Raw genomic sequence first — 15,837 nt, forward strand, 5'->3', positions numbered from 1 at the left:
TTTGTTTTAGCTGTTTAATCGAGCTGCTCAAATGTTTGAGGAGATTTATCTTTTGAATAGACGGTCTGAGCTGTGAACAATAATTTTGATTGGGCAGATGTCACTGGCACTTTCCAGTATTGTTTAAATACTTCACATCAAAATACGGTTTGACCTACAGAAGAGCTGAAGATGAGCGGGTTAGCAACCTCTGTATACGCGTATCTCTGTAGCTTTATTATCTGGTGCTATTTGGGATTAAACCTACATTGTTAGCCTTTTTAAGCTGTCGGTCTCTGCCAGTGGTCTGGGAACAAAAAAAACCCACCCCAAAACCTCAATGTAAGTGTCGCACGGGAGGTAGTCTGAAATGTGGGGAGGAGGCCACGGATGTTGTGCAAGGCGGAGGGTTTGGGAGTGCTGGCAGGTCCAGGGGTGGAAGAGGAAGTGGAGTGGACTTTGGGAAGTAACGAGTTCATCCAGGGTGGGGTGGGAGCCCGTGGGAAATCGGCCACGCTCTTTGGGCAGGATTTTGCAAATACTGAAAGTATGCTGCTGAAACATCTGAGCGTGTGGGAAAGGAAGAGAGAAATATGTGAGATGAAATATGTAATATGTAAATGGCGTTGGAGCAATAGGACACATCTAAATCTGTTTTGCTGAACAGAGCATCTTTACACAAGAATTTAAAGGTTAAATACTTTGACAGGACAGTTGGACAGTTTAGTTAAGTGATAGTTTTAGTAATATAATTGTTACTAAACACAAATTGATGTCTTGTACTGATGGGTCTGTCTTGTTCACGTAACTACGTGTACCTTACAGTAAGGGTGGCCTAGACTCCGTGGAAAACGGAGGATTTTTTTAATAGCCTTTATGTTAAATACTTTGTACTAGATCTCCTAACCCACTTCTGCCATTTTGTATCTGATAAATAGCTTAATGTTGTAGCCTTCTTATAGTTGAATCGTATACAGTAGTTTTGTCATCCTTTCTTCTAAGTAGTGGCACCTCTGTACGGAAAAATAGCTTTTGTTTCAATTTCTCTATCGACAGCTCGTTGTTTCTATAGCTGTCCACTGTATAGTCAGTACGCTTTCTCATTGCTTTTATAGAGCAGCAAGGAAAGAATGCTGCTAGAAAATGGGAAAATAAGATTGTAGGAACTGATTGTCAAGGCATTTTGGGTGAAAGGTGTATTACCTGAAATGATGCTAAATGCTGTGGAAAATACTGTGTTCAAAATTTCTTTTGTCCTTTTAACGCTTTGTATTCCAAACATTCATACTTGATTTTTGTATAATAAATTATAGGAAAACCAGGAAACTAGGATGCTGATCTTTGGCATTAATAGTCACATAAGTCTCAATATTCATCTCTATTTAGTAAAGCAGATGCAGATTAGTGTGGCGACCAGAATTGTAATTGCTGATTTCTTGGGTTTGGATTTTTTTCCCACTGTGAACATGCTAGGGTATTGTGTTGATTTTTTGTGTATGTGTTTTGGAGTGGTGAATTGTGTTTGATTTTGATTTTTTTTTTAAACAGAGCCATGCTTAGGTGCTGTTTAAAATGATTGAAAAGGGAGACGACAGGTGAAGGGGGTAAAAGCTTCAGTATTCTGTTTTCTTCAAGACTTAGAGATTTTTCGGCAGGGGAAGGGAGGAAGTTGTATTTCCTCATTTCAGTGCAGGATGTACTGTTCCTGTGAAGCAGTGGCAAATTTGTGGAATAGGAATTGCTGTTACTCTTCGCTTCACTTCCAAGTCAAAATGGAATCTAAAATAGGTATGAAATAGTGGGTAAATGCAATTGAAAACAATTCTTTATTTTCACATCTTTATTACCTTTGAATGTGTTGAGTAATAGGCTTACAGAATTATATTTAGGCCTGAGTGAATGAACTAAAAGTACTTGACAGATGGGGGCCAGGGAGTGCTGGAAAAGAGGGTAGAGAAGCTAGAGTTATGTGCAGGTAGACTGAGTAGTCTGACTGTTACTGAAAGTCCATAGCGTAGATGACTAAGACTGCTATTTAATACTGCTATTGACATACCTGAAAACATATTCTACTTGGAAGGTGGAAAACTGATTATTCCCCCTCAACTCTCATCTTATGAGATAGATTGTACTGGAGGGCGAGCAGGACTTAGTAGGAAATCACTTCAGCACTATAGGTGTACATAGTTAGGTTTAAATGAAGGAGATTGTTTGAAAAGAGTATAGGCTTTGTGTTTTGCTGGTAAGCATGTATCTGCGGATATAGGGGCAAGTGGGCTTTTTCGTAAAATAATGTCGGTTAGGATTTTACTCGTATGGTTACAATACATCCAAGAGTATACTTTTTCCTTGATTTCTGCTGACATTGCTGTTTAGGCAAAAGGAAGTAAGTATAGATTGCTTCCTCTTGGTGTTTCATGTTGTATGAATACAACCAGCACGGTCTAGATTCTGATTTTCTCTAATGAACATGTGTCTTAAATCAGACAAGGGTAGGAAGTCAAAGCTCCGTATGGAGGCAAAGAAAACAATTTTTCTAGATTTTAGAAAGACCTCATTAAATATTTTTGCTGGTTTTTAGTTTAATGTTTCCACAACTAACACATTTTTGGGTTTTTATGTGATTTTTTTTGTCTCAACAAAAGCATTCTGATGCTCCCATTTCTATTGTTTGTCTGGTGTAGACTACCACTGTTAAAGAGCATGAATGGTGTAAAGCTTTACCTTAAAAAATCAGATGTTATGTTTCAAATGTTTTGTGGTCTATGACATCTTGCTTAATCTTTTGGTTTATATCTCTGGCTAATCTGTTGTTACGGAAGACAGAGAATGGTTGGAAGTGTTTGTGGTGTTTGCAGTGGGTACTGTGTAGGGGACCCCCAGCTGTTGTCTGGAGGTAGTGGTGTCAAAATGATCCTGTCGTAGATCATCAGTCCAAATAATACTGATTTTTAACAACTTTGGAAGGAGTTACTAGGTAGCTATGTCTGGTGTCAGATCTTTTTACACCTTTCTTTCAAGAGGACACTGGTAACTAACTCAAACAACTGAATATTGTGTATCTGTGTTCTGTTCAGTCCATCTAAGCTGGAACCCTTAATCTGGGAATAGTAAAGAACTTGATGTGCTGTTTTCTAAAGTATGAAAGAGGGTTTGAACAGGTCATTGATTTGAAAGGGGTAAAAAGGTAGTTTCTGTGCTTTTAATCTCTTAATGTTTTTAATTTTAAGTACTTCGTTTTGTGAAAGTCCTGTTTGAAAAAACGGGAGGTGTGGAACGTGCTTGACTTCTAAGGGTAAAAGCTAAGTTGATCATAAGCAGTGCTAGGCCAGATGTTACAAAACTTGCCTTCCCTAGTTTTTTTGTCTCATTTCTCAGGAAAGCGCGTCTTTTCTAAAATGTCCAAGACTACTAAAAGTGAATTGGCAATCTAGACTATTCTAAGTCACTGATCAAGACTACTAGGATATGTAGCGAACATCCCAGTACTAATGGCAATCATGACACTGATTTTGTTCCAATTCCTGTACATTCTGGAATAGCATTAAAGATATTGCTATATTCAACCATAGCCCTTGGGAAACAACCTTCTTAAAAGCTCATCTGTATATTAATGTGCGTTTGTGTAAATCTTTCTGATTCAGATACCACTAATGCACCTTTTGAGTATCTGTGAAGATATTTTTCAAATTTATAAGGAAGCATATAAACTGGAAACTTAGTGAAGAAAGATAGAGTATTATATCTCTCTGCATTACTTTAAGCTTAAGAAAAGATAGCACTGTGTAGACATTTTTGGAAATGATGTTTTCTAGTATTTATTTACATAATGAATTGTTTCATGCTTGTAGCACATAGTTTGAAACATGAACTCTCAACTTAGGCTTTATTGTATATGTTATACGATATGCTGTCTTTTCAAGAGCAAAAAAATTAAACTAGGAAAAACACTTTGGTAGAATCAGCTAGATGATAAACTGTTTCTTGAAACTTCAAAACTAAGATTTAATTGGTGTAAGTATAGGTCTGCATGAAACTCCTGGGGGCTTTTGAATGAACATCAACAGTTCCGAGCACTTCTCTTCCCTTAAGGGTGATAGAAAAAGTAACTGGAGAAAATGACTCGTATATATGTTGTACATCTGGTCTGTTATAAGAAGCTCTGCTTTTAGAGATGTGTTAATAGGCCACAGGCAATTGTCACTTTAGATGTGCTTTAAGCCTTTTTATAATTTCAGGGTAAAAAATGGGTCCTGTTACTACTCATCTTCTGTATTATGCTTTAATTTTAGTGTTGGTGTGTTTTTTAAGTTTTATTTCCATTAACCATATTTCAGCTAGATGCTGTTAATTTGATTGGGGGACACACACATCAACAGATTACTTCATTGTGTGCAGTGACAGTCATCCAGGCCGTTCATAAAGCTTTATTTACATAGGCTACATCTGGCTGGAGCAGTATGACTGAATAGTAACTTCAATAACCCTTAACTTCAGAGGCTTCTGAAATTTTGTGAAATACCATTGTTTAAGTGTTATCCAAAAACACAACTTGCTGTGAACAACCATTCAGTTTAAAATATTCAGCTTTTTTGTCCCCTTCTTAGGAAATGAGAGCTGTTCCTGTTGTTTCCAAGATGCCATTCAGAATTTTCATAGAGGCAGTTGACTAGAACCACAAAGCTGCTGTAGTGACCCTGGGGTATAAGAACTTGGAAACTCTGCTTAAAATTGCGGTAGTTTTTTCAGCTAAATGAAACTAAAACAAATCGGGCAATTCTCTGGGTTGTGTCAAATAGGTTGCCTGGTAGTAAGTTCTGTTTGCTCAGTCTCTAAAGATAGCAGCATGTAAGTCTGCTGTTCTTATGGAATAGAGGTGTTGTATACTGATTTTGTTGAATATTATAGAATTTTTCAGAAGGAACAAACTGTAATCTTGACCTTGCACTTCATGGCATACTATATACACTCCAAATAATTTAAATAGCATGTCAAATACATACTTTGCTTATAGTCAGATCTCAATCCTACAGTGCCTTTTGCTGTATATAGTTATATACGTATATAGGTATTTAGGTATCTCTATATATAGATATCTCATGTGACCATAGTTCGTCAACCCTAGACCCTAATCTGTAGTTCTGTAGATCTATGTACATGCAGACATATAGGTATATACCTGGATGTATGCTTATATACTGCTCCGCATATTTGTGTGACTGATTGCTATAGCACAACTTTCTTCTTTTGGAGTGTACGTCATTTACTTTAAAACTTCAGTAGGTTGAGGGTGTTTTTCCTTGATGATGTTATCACTAAATAGAAGCTTAATAGAAGGATAGCGAAATAGAAGTTATAGCTAAATAGAAGCCAGGGAAAGGTTAACCTGAAATTTACTTGTCTGATGTGTATGCATTTGTTAATAGTAAGTGTAATAAAAGACCAAGGCTTTTAACTTCATCTTAAAGCTATTGATTTGTAGTAAATGGACATTCTGGTTGATATTTTTCACCGTTACTATTTAAGATTTGTGGATTTTATATTGTGTACTGCTACAGTTGCACTGTAATGTGCTTAGTAGCTAAGACATTTTGGCATAGGGAAAATAATAATGCACTTGTTAGCACTGGCAAAAGGTGGAACTATAGTAGTGCCCTGAGTACACATTTGTAGAACTGAAATCAGAAGCTGGATGATGTTGTTTTTCTTGGGTTTATAAAATGGCCTTTAGTTAGGGAGAGGCATTGGTGTAAAAGGTCAGATACAGAATTGAGTAAGGCGTAACTTCACTGGGTAGTGCACAAGGTCTTTGTGCTCTTAGGAAGCGCGGTGTTTGCATCCTGATATTTTCTTCTGGCTGTTCTACTCCACAATTGCTATGGTTATGCCAGGGCAGGTTTGGCTAACTCAGCTGTGTATATTTGCCCTAAATGAAGCATGGATATGCATTTCTATTTCTGTTAACTAGCATGTGAACGTTGCAAAGAGATTAAGCTCGTTGTTTTCCTGCTTCATCTGGCAAAAAACTTGCCAATGTAAACTTAACTCATTAATTATTTGTTCAAATTTGGACAGTTAGGACATGTTCACAGAAGGAGAGTGCTCTGGTACAGCTGTGGACTTCTTGATCCAGAACTGGGAGCCTCAGAGAGCAGCTTATTGTTGAAGAGTACTGTCTTGAGTCCCTCTACATCTTTGAGAAACAAAATTGTGTTCAGACTGTATGCTATTGAGACAGTACAAGTACAAGTAGCTGGTAGCTTTACTATGGAAGCTGAGAGTGCAACAGGAAGGTTAAGGGAAGAGCTGTAAGAGGAGAAGAGCGTGGTGAAGTCTGTCAGACTTCAGGACCATTGTTCTGCGTTGAGAACCAGAAGTATCTTTGGATACTGATGTCAGGATGTTTCAGCCACTGCGAGGTTTGTGTAGGAAAAATTAGTGCTTGTCTCTCTGAGGGCCTTGTTCTAGCTACCCTTTTGCTATCAGCTTTGGAATGAAGAAGTTCTTACACAGCTAAAAAGATAGAGAAATAAGTTTCCCAAAAGGTACCAGCTAAATAGAGGTATAAATGGATGACCTAGTTTGGTTGACCTAATTTTTCCTCTTATCTATCTTCCTACAAACCGATACTTCTAATTTCTTTAAAAGGTAATTTCATTGGTGGTAATCAATTTTTGGGAAGACTTAAAGGCAATAGTGTTCTAATGGAAGTGTCTTATGAAAGAAAAGCCTAGAAGAATTGAATTATCAGCTGTAAAAAGTAGCAAGCTGGTGTAGCCAGTTACTTTAGTGGGGGAAAATATCTAGCTGTTGTGAGAGGACTATGAATGATGTTGCCTCATGGGCTAGACATGTTGTTAGGAGCAAGTGCAAATAAAGATACATTTCATTCATTCAGATTTCTAGAAGGAAACATCAGTGATTTTGAAGGAAATCCTACCATGATGCTTCTGACCATTAATTTTTTAAATTTATTTTGTTGGAGCTCCCTTAGTTCAGTAAAAAGAATGGAATTGCTTAGTGTTAGGAATGCGCCAAGGGCAACTACATTAGTAGACTGAAAGTTGTAAGTGCTGTACGAATCAGTTGGCTTGTTCAATTTTTAATTTGCTATCATTTAGAGAAATCCTGTTGCAGTTATTAAGTGTTCATAAGCATATCCATATAATTTAGTTTCCTTTCTCTTTGGAGGAAGTGCCGTACTCTCTATTTTTTATATGTTGGAGAACAGGGCTTGATTGTTAAATGTTATGGAAATGTATTAGTTTTAATTGTACAGTCTTAGCTATGAGTTTTGGTGTCTGAAGTCATGGATTGGAAAGCATTAGTTTCTAAGGAGGAGTTATTTGAAACCATATTGCTTTAAAGAACATACACACTACTTTAATCTTTTATTTAGTTATAATACTGAACTTGTCGATTCAAACTTTTTTACATTAACTTCCTCCTTATGTAGCCTTGTAAGTTGTAGCTGGTTTTGTTTGTTTTTGTAAGGTCAGAATACAGTGGTGTCCTCTTAAATGATTTTGTTGTCTTGCTGCATTTGTCTGTCTTGTTGTTCTTACTGCCTCATGTGGATGACATCTGCTTTTTGTTTTTCATCTGAAAACACACAGATGTTTTTTATTGTTTGTGATCACAGGAAGAACAGCTCCTGTGGATCAGTGAGATTGAGAGCAGTTCTTTGGTTCTGAACAGGTAGATGGCGTTTTTTCAGCTGTGTAGTTGGGCTACAGTGGGAGCAAGGGGCCAGGACTTTTTCTTCTGGACAGCTAATACAGGGCAAGCAATGGGAAGCTGAAAAGAATGTGGCACATCAGTGGCATTGTCTCATCTTGTGCTTTTATTTGGGTTGGGCAGTTAGCACCTCTGCTGTCATTGCTATCTTTCATATCTGCTATGGGGTCAATATCATGGATGAGAAATTTATTTTTTGTGTTGAGCTGGATGTCTACAGCTGTTTAGACAAGGTTTTAGTTCATGCAGGTTTTGGCTGGACTTTAGACACCAATAGGCATGAGTCCTAGCTACTCACCACATTTGAGAGTTTCAGGATGCTGTTGGTCCAGAATTTTTGTATTGTTTTCAGTTTTTTTGAATTTATCTTAATTTTTTTTCAAAATAGATGTTGTCTCTCATTTATGTTAGTATGGTATTATTTTTATTCCTCTGATAGCTGTGTCCTCCAAGAACTATCTTTGAACAGCTGGGTTCCTAATTCAGAGGATGCTGCGTGGGTTGCCTGTCTTTAAGTGTTAGGGGACTTGCCAGTGTGGATTATGCATCAAGTTGAAATGACTGATAGCTATGGGAACTGCAAAGCTTTTGAGAAGCTTGAGTCGTGTTCCACTCTGTCCTAAATGTTTCACTTCTTATTTGACTGTATTTGACTCTTTAATGCATAACCCTGTGGTGGAACAGTATTGTTTTTTCCTCAAAGCACTCAGTGTTCTGGTAGCATATGTGGTGTTTGGGTATAGCATTCTACTTAGAATTTCTTACTGAATTAGCTGTCCAGTATTTCTGCGGTCTTATGCACAAAACTGAGAAATGGATTAACATAAACAACAAACAAACCCAAGTGCCTTGTGAGTGAAATTGATCATGGGGATGCCTCAATGGTATATGTATTACGTCCTGCATTTTTGCAGTCCGTAGCTTTTTTTTTTTTTTTTTTTTAAACTGCCTTTCCACATGTAGAAAATAAGTCTCGATTCTTCTATTTTCTACTTGAATCTTTGCCTTCCTGCCTAGGAAGTAGGATTACAACTGGAAGCTATGCTTTCATTATTAGTTACTCCCTCATGTGTATTCTTATAATTTTAGCAAATAGGTAATTGTTAATTGAAATGAATAGCGTTGTCCAGTAGGAGTACTCAAGGGAATCATTTAGTTCAAAATAAAGCTGGAAAATGAAACGCTTTTCTGGAGGGCAGGGCATATGTAGGTTAGTTTAACTACTTCAAAAACCTGAGAATTCCTGCAGAAATGAATTAATTATAAATTGCCTATAGGGCAGTACCCCTATTGCATAAACTGTTAAAGGAAGGAAATAATCTCTTAGATATTGTGAGTCTCCCCAGACAGCTCTTAGTATTTGACAATTTCTTCTAAGACTTCCATTTTTAGTAGAATAGGTGGTTACACAAAGCCACGCTGATTTTTATTGTCATCAAATTAAAATGTAAAACTAATTTTAACTCATTTCCTGTGAGGTTGCATAAACATAACCGTGTGTAAATATTAATGAACATATAGGGAACTATACGTAAGTCTTAATGCAGAAAAATGGCTATGATTTTAGACAAGTGAAACAATTTTGGAAAGTACTTCAGGCGCTCACTGGAGTTTATTTTAGTAAAGAAATGTGTTGTTTTATAGATACTTTTATTTTTCTTTTCTTTCTACTGCATGATGGGTAGGCCCAGAAGGGAGAAATGTGGTTTACATTGTGTCTTTTAACAGCTTTTTGCTGTAAATCTGGAACACAGGGCCTTTGCACTTAAAGCTTTGGACAAGAGTCTGGTTTTCAAAATGAAGGTTCTGAAGTAAGTTGTCATTAAGGTGGATGTTAAGCCATATAGTCACTCACAAATCGGTCACAGCCTTTGATATTTTCCTTATAAACAGAAGAACCTTTCCCAAAGGCTATTTCACAAAACTGCTGTGGGAATTGCCCTGATATTCTGTAGTGACATTGCTCCAGTTGCTTCTTAAACTGGTGCCTTATATTTTCTTAATGTTTTGATTAAGGTGATGAAATTTGAGCTTTCATTTCTATTCTTTGGTTTCTGTTACAGTGAAAATCCAACCTGCAAATTATTTGGAATGTCAACTTGCTGTTTTTGTTGTTCTGAAAAGAACAGGTAGAAACTTGAATACTTGAAACTGGCAGAGAGAAGCCTAGTTGTATTTCTTAGAAATTACAGAAATCTATAGCTTGTTAATAAATGATTTCAATTGATAAAAATGTATGTATCCTGAAGTTGGCAATCTGTTGCCATAAATCCATGTATGAGCTGTGATTTCCTAAAGGCAAATAATATTTGCTTCTAAAATTCAAGCTAATTCCGTAACTATTTCTAATACGGAATACCCTGAATGAGAGTTTACATTTGTTAACATATATGTTGCTAAACAGTGTGGCATTTTTGGTGCAAAGCTATATCGATGTATCTTTCTGGCACAGGATTTTAAAAAGCATTACCATTGTTTAAATTGGTGATTGTGTGAAAATGAAGCCAGCATCCTGTTTGTATGGTCTTATAGCATACATAATAGGCTTTGCTTCCTGTATTCATAGAAAAAATATTCCATGTCTGGTTAAGTAAGGCAATATGATCATCCAATGAAGAAAGTATGTGGATATAAAAACCTCAGTGATGATATTTTTAGCTCTTAAGATAACTTCCAGACATATTAAGTGTACATCAGGCCAGGATGTGTTTAGAAGTGAGAAAATTAGCAATGAAGTAGAAAGGAAACTCAGTGCAGGGATATAATTAAGTAGTGAATTGATTTATTTCTAGGGAGACAGTATGTTTGAACTAAAAATGACCATGATTTTAGTGAGGTAAAGGATTTTGTAGGACATGTTGTCTTGCATTTTAGTGCTATGTCCTTTAGATTTTATGGGGCCATTGTGTCACTGCTTTAAAACCTCCAGAACCTGATCCTGAAGCCACAAGTTTCCCGAATCATGTAATGATGGTATAGATTTTCAAGTAGTGTTCCTTGCAAACTAGTCCAAGACAAGTGATAAAAACACAGCAGACAGTATTTACTTGTAAGATTTGTATGTTTTGTGTTGTTTTTTTTTTCTTTCCCTCTTATCAGATTCTTACTAGTGTGGTATTGGAATTCAGTGTTTATTGGTAACAACTGAGAAGGTGAAATGTTCTGTTTGTAGGAATGTAGTTTACCAACTTCATATGCTTGAACTGAAGATTTGTTTGGATTAGACATCACAACCTTCTCTCCTTCCTGTGGTAGGTCAGTTTAATGGGTATGTGATTGTCAGATTGTGTGGAAAGTTAAGTACATAAAACCTTTCAAATGATAAACTGGACTTAAGAAAATCTCCAGAAGAAAGTTGGAGAACTTTGCTTATGCAAGGTGTGTTGTGAATTTTAAGGGTATCTCAATTGCCATGGAGGAAGGGTTTTTTCAGGAGAAAAAATAGAAAACATGACAGCTCGTGTGGGCTCCCTGTTGCATTCATACTGCTGTCTCTTGATTTGTATTTAGCTTGTTGGATCTAGCTTCTGGACATTGTATAAACAAGATATGCTTTAGGAATTCGGCATTTATGTCAGCTAGTTGTTGAATCATCCCTGCAAAGTGTGTAGTTTTCCACTGGGCATAATACTTCTGTCAGAACTTATGCAAATTGCAATGTGTATTTTTGATTCAACACGTCAATTCTGATCCATCTTGAATATTTCATTTTCATTTTGCTTCTCTTTTTCTGTTTTTCTGATTTTCTTTCTTCACTTCCCTCCTGTGCTTGTGCTATCCTATCCCTGTACTACTAGAATTATTTCTTTATTTTTTAAATCATTGGCTATTACTGTTTTTGGAAGACAGAGGCCATTGCATGATAAGCGGATGAGTGGAAAACCATGTGAATAAGTTAAATATCTTTGTTCAACTTCCTTTGCCTTGCTTTTAGACTGGAAGCTCTTTGGAACAAGCATTAGCTTTATACAGGTTGTTATGGATTTAATACACTGAAGGCAAATGGTTGCCTATAGTGTAGTTTGGCACCCTTTTGAGCTGGGCAAGCATTGATTGATTGATCAGTTGTTGGGTTAGAAGAAGAGAGAAGGTATATGGGTTTATTTTTTGTGGGGTTTTTGTTTGCTTTGTTTTAATTTCATGGTCAAAGCAGAACTGGCTGGTCTATTTGAGCCTGCTTTTAAATTCAGAACAGAATAGATTAGCCATACATATTACTGGCTTTATTATCATCTTAAAGAAAAAGTTAAGGTTTCAAATGTTACCTAGCTCTGACAATCAGCAATTTTTAATAAGTAAAAATCTTAGAAGCATGTTAGGTCTGGACGATGGGACAAGAAGCCTGGGAGGCAGGACAATAAGGCTTAACCAAACTGCTTAAACACAACTGGAAGAATTGAAAGGGTTTCTGCAAAGCTGTTTTGAATGTAACAGGCGGTTTTTCCTTCGTGTCTGAAAGCTGGTCTTTTTTGATTCTCTTTGGAAATGGTCTTTGTAAGAATTGTCATGCAGACTGTTGCTTATGAGTTTTCATGATATGGTTTGCTCATTTCACCAGGATTAGTATTCCAGAGTTTGTAGTGGACCGGTGGACCAAGTAGTATTGCTTATGGATCCCTCTCCTCAAAAGAGGAACTGTGGTATTGAACTGTTGTCTAAACTTGGTTATTACAGAAATTCCTGGATACCAAAGCCTAATTTGAGTGTCAAGAAGTTAATGTTGACCCCCGAGAGCTAGAAGGGATGCAGTCAATATTCAGAGAGAATAGCAGTGCAGCTTGCATTGGGGTCGTGATGCAGTCTTTTAGTAAGTAGTGTACTTGAGTGTTCTCACGTAATGTACTGTTTGCCATAACACATCTATAAGAAATGCTTGCATCCTGATACGATACTTCACTGCTCCTCTGAATTAATTCACTTTAGCTGTAGAGCATATATTTCTGTATTTTGCATTTTAAAGCCAGGATTTAGCAATCCTGTATGTCTCATCCTATTACTTGTCATGCAGTTACTGTCTCTTTAGAACAAATGTGTATTCGTGTCTGGGCTTATTAGCATTAATAGCTGTTCTGGTTACCCAGTGGAATACTGATGCACAATGCTAGCAACTGGGAATGAGAAGAAGGTAGCCTTTAAGGGAAGGCACAATGTAAGGATTAAAGAGGGCATTGCTTTAGAAAAGCTCCTGTTCCTTAAAGTCAAACTGCAGCAGACATTGGGGTTGAGGTTAAACTTAATTGACGCGTTTGAAAATAAATTGAGATCTCTTAAAGCAATTGATTTTGTTTTGTCACTTCCATCAAGGGAGAATAAGATTGAGAAATGTGGTTTGTATCCTACTTACAGTGTGCTTAAATAGTGCTCCTTTTAGGAAGTGTTGGGAGTTCTGATACTTGGAAGGTGTCATTGTTTCTCCCTAATTCAATCTGCACTCAATATCTAGCCTATTTCCCAGTTAGAAATACTGCAATACGCAGTCTTCCACATCTGTAGGAATTTAGAAGTTTTCTAAATAACTAAATAATTCTAAATGTTTTCTGACTAAAGGCATATCTGTTTCCACACTGAAAACCAAGTCACGTAATTTTCATGGCTGTAAGCAGCAGTACAACCTGTTCCTTTTAAGTTGTTCAGTGCTATGTAGTCTCACTTTCCCAGTTCTGGTTTTTTTTCTTGTATAAAAAAAGAAGCTCACACTTTGCTTGCTTTTAGTGTTTCCTATCTTACTTTGTAAAATTTGAGATTACATTCTTTCTTATCTAGCCTTTCCCAAGAGTGGCTTTGATAGATCTGAGGAAGTAACTTTGGTAATGCGACTTTCCTCATTTCCTGTATTTCATCTACTGATTTTGTCATTCTGAAAAGCCATGAGTAGTCGTTTCACAAACTCACATTACCATTATCTAAAAGTGTAATTAAGTATCAGTTCTCCAATTTTAGATCTCTAACTTCAATATGCAGTAAAGTGCTGTAAAGTGTACTTTTCCTTGAGGGAGGTAAAAAACCCATCTGATGGAGAAGGAAGCAATGAAGAGTAAAAGTTAGGAGGAAGCTATTCAAAAACAGGAGTTCTTGTGGCGATTACAACGTGTTTCGGTGAGCTAAACCAGAAAGGTATTCATAGCTTATTTGCGTGCAGGTTAGCAGCCTGCTGTGCTCTCTGTGAGTAGATGTCTGTTGAGCAATATATTGAGTTGAAAGAGCCAGTAAAAAAAGTGGAAGAAGTTCTGCTTGTGTCAGGAACTGTCACCGGTATTTTACAGTCAAATAAGGCCTGACTCTGGTTTCTGCAGGCAGTGGGCTTTGTGATGCTAATCTACCTGCTGCCTCTCTTATGTGCCCACAATCGTAGTGTCTCACCCAGTCACCCTGTTGATTCTGTGGCTTGGCTGAAATGGTTTCCACTTTTCCAGAATTAGAATGTGAATTTGGCCACAACTGTAGTATTTTCTTAGATTATTTTTTTAAAATATATCTGTAAACAGAGAAAAGAGGAATACTTCATCTAGTGTTGAGCAACTTTCCTGTTCCTAGATGGGCAGTGTCAGTAGCAAGTTACTATACAGACAGAATTTGCTCTGATGTGAGGAAGGAATGGCAATAGAGTATTAGTGGCTTAGAAACTAATGTTAAAGGAAACACAACTGGAATAAAAGGCTAAGAGGTAGAAAACTGTTAAGATTTGGTGCAGTGGTGAAGTGATGGGTATCTGACATCTCAGTATATAATTAGCTGTTGTCATTGATGTTAACTATTGCTACAGTGTATTAAATACAGTCCAGCTAATCTGTGTCTGTAGGGGTGGGTATGAAACCATCCTGGTGACAGTTCATTGTACTGGAAATTTAACAGTCTTGCATTGAAGGAAGCATGACTCCTATCAAACTTAAAAAAAATCTCAAAGCTGTAGAAGTAGGAAACCCCTCTATATCTTATAATCATGTAGATCGTTAAAAACTCCTTCCTGTATTCCATTTTTTGCTTCCATAATGCATGATGGGAAGAAGCAGATGAATAGGAAGGAGTTTATGCACTTATGGTTATAACTAGAGGGAGACTTTTTTTAAGATCTGAAGTATGCCATAGAGTTGTATCCAAAGTGGTTACTTGCCTTTCCCTAAAAGATGGAAAGGCCTAGAATCTGCTACTTTTGCTGATTTCAAAAAATAAGAAACTTGTGAATTCTAGTAATCCTGCCAATCCATTAGCATTTGTAACTTAGAGGGGTTTGATGGTGTCTAAATGTTTACATACATAATTAATAATTATTAAATCAGAATTAATAAACCACTGAAGACTTATTGCTTTGTAAAGGCTACTTGTATGCTGAGGTGATGGGTTTGTTTCTTGAACACAGTAAATCAGTTGAATATTAATATTTTTAATTGTGGTGATCAAGACTGTCTTATGCTGCCTGGAAAGGATCTCAAAATGTTATAAACATTTTTAGTTCCATTTTTGAACAGTGTTAAAATCAGAATCTGCCATACCTGATACAATATATTCATAACTGGGGAGAAAAAGGAGTACATGAATCTATAGATCAGTTATGTCGGTGCTGAGTACACCTGTATTTGACCAGCCAATAGTGTCAGCATTGGTGGATGAAGATACAGTGTAAATGAGACTGACAGGAAATGTTGTTGCATTTGGAATGTGGCTAGCATGCTCTCCTTACTGCCTTTGTTTAAAGGACCACTTGTGTTTCCAAATTATCAAAAGTTGTCTTGGAAAGAGATGGACCAGCAAGCAAGGCATTCCTGTAGTGCATATATGCATGTGGGAAGAAAAACCTGGACTTATGTCCATATTGAGGGCAGTTTTCTTGAGATTTCTTTGGTTTTGTAGCATGAGAGTGAAAGTGTAAAAATGTCTGAGATTTGCTCAGGCAAATAGGAGCTGGGTAGAAGACAGACGGTCCCTTAAAAGTAACTTGGTTATAAAGCAATGAACAGTTGAAGTGATCATAATTATATTTGTGGTGTTTGGGACAAAGCAGTAACATGAATGAGATCATATTTTGCTGCCTGGAAAGGATAAAAAGTAATCTGCCATACATGGTGCAAGAGGCATATTCTTAACTGGGGAGAAAGATAAGCAGCTAAATTTTAGGATTATATG

At 36.8% G+C, this 15,837-nt stretch overlaps 1 protein-coding gene across 2 annotated transcripts in view; it reads left to right on the plus strand.

Annotated features, from left to right (window-relative positions):
• The window catches only part of PTPN12 (protein tyrosine phosphatase non-receptor type 12), a 77,598-nt gene that overhangs the window by 1,181 nt on the left and 60,580 nt on the right, over positions 1-15,837 (plus strand). The gene's annotated exons all lie outside the window — the stretch shown is intronic.

The sequence above is a fragment of the Falco biarmicus genome, chromosome 5, assembly GCF_023638135.1.
Source record: "Falco biarmicus isolate bFalBia1 chromosome 5, bFalBia1.pri, whole genome shotgun sequence".
Classification (NCBI taxonomy): Eukaryota; Metazoa; Chordata; class Aves; order Falconiformes; family Falconidae; genus Falco; species Falco biarmicus.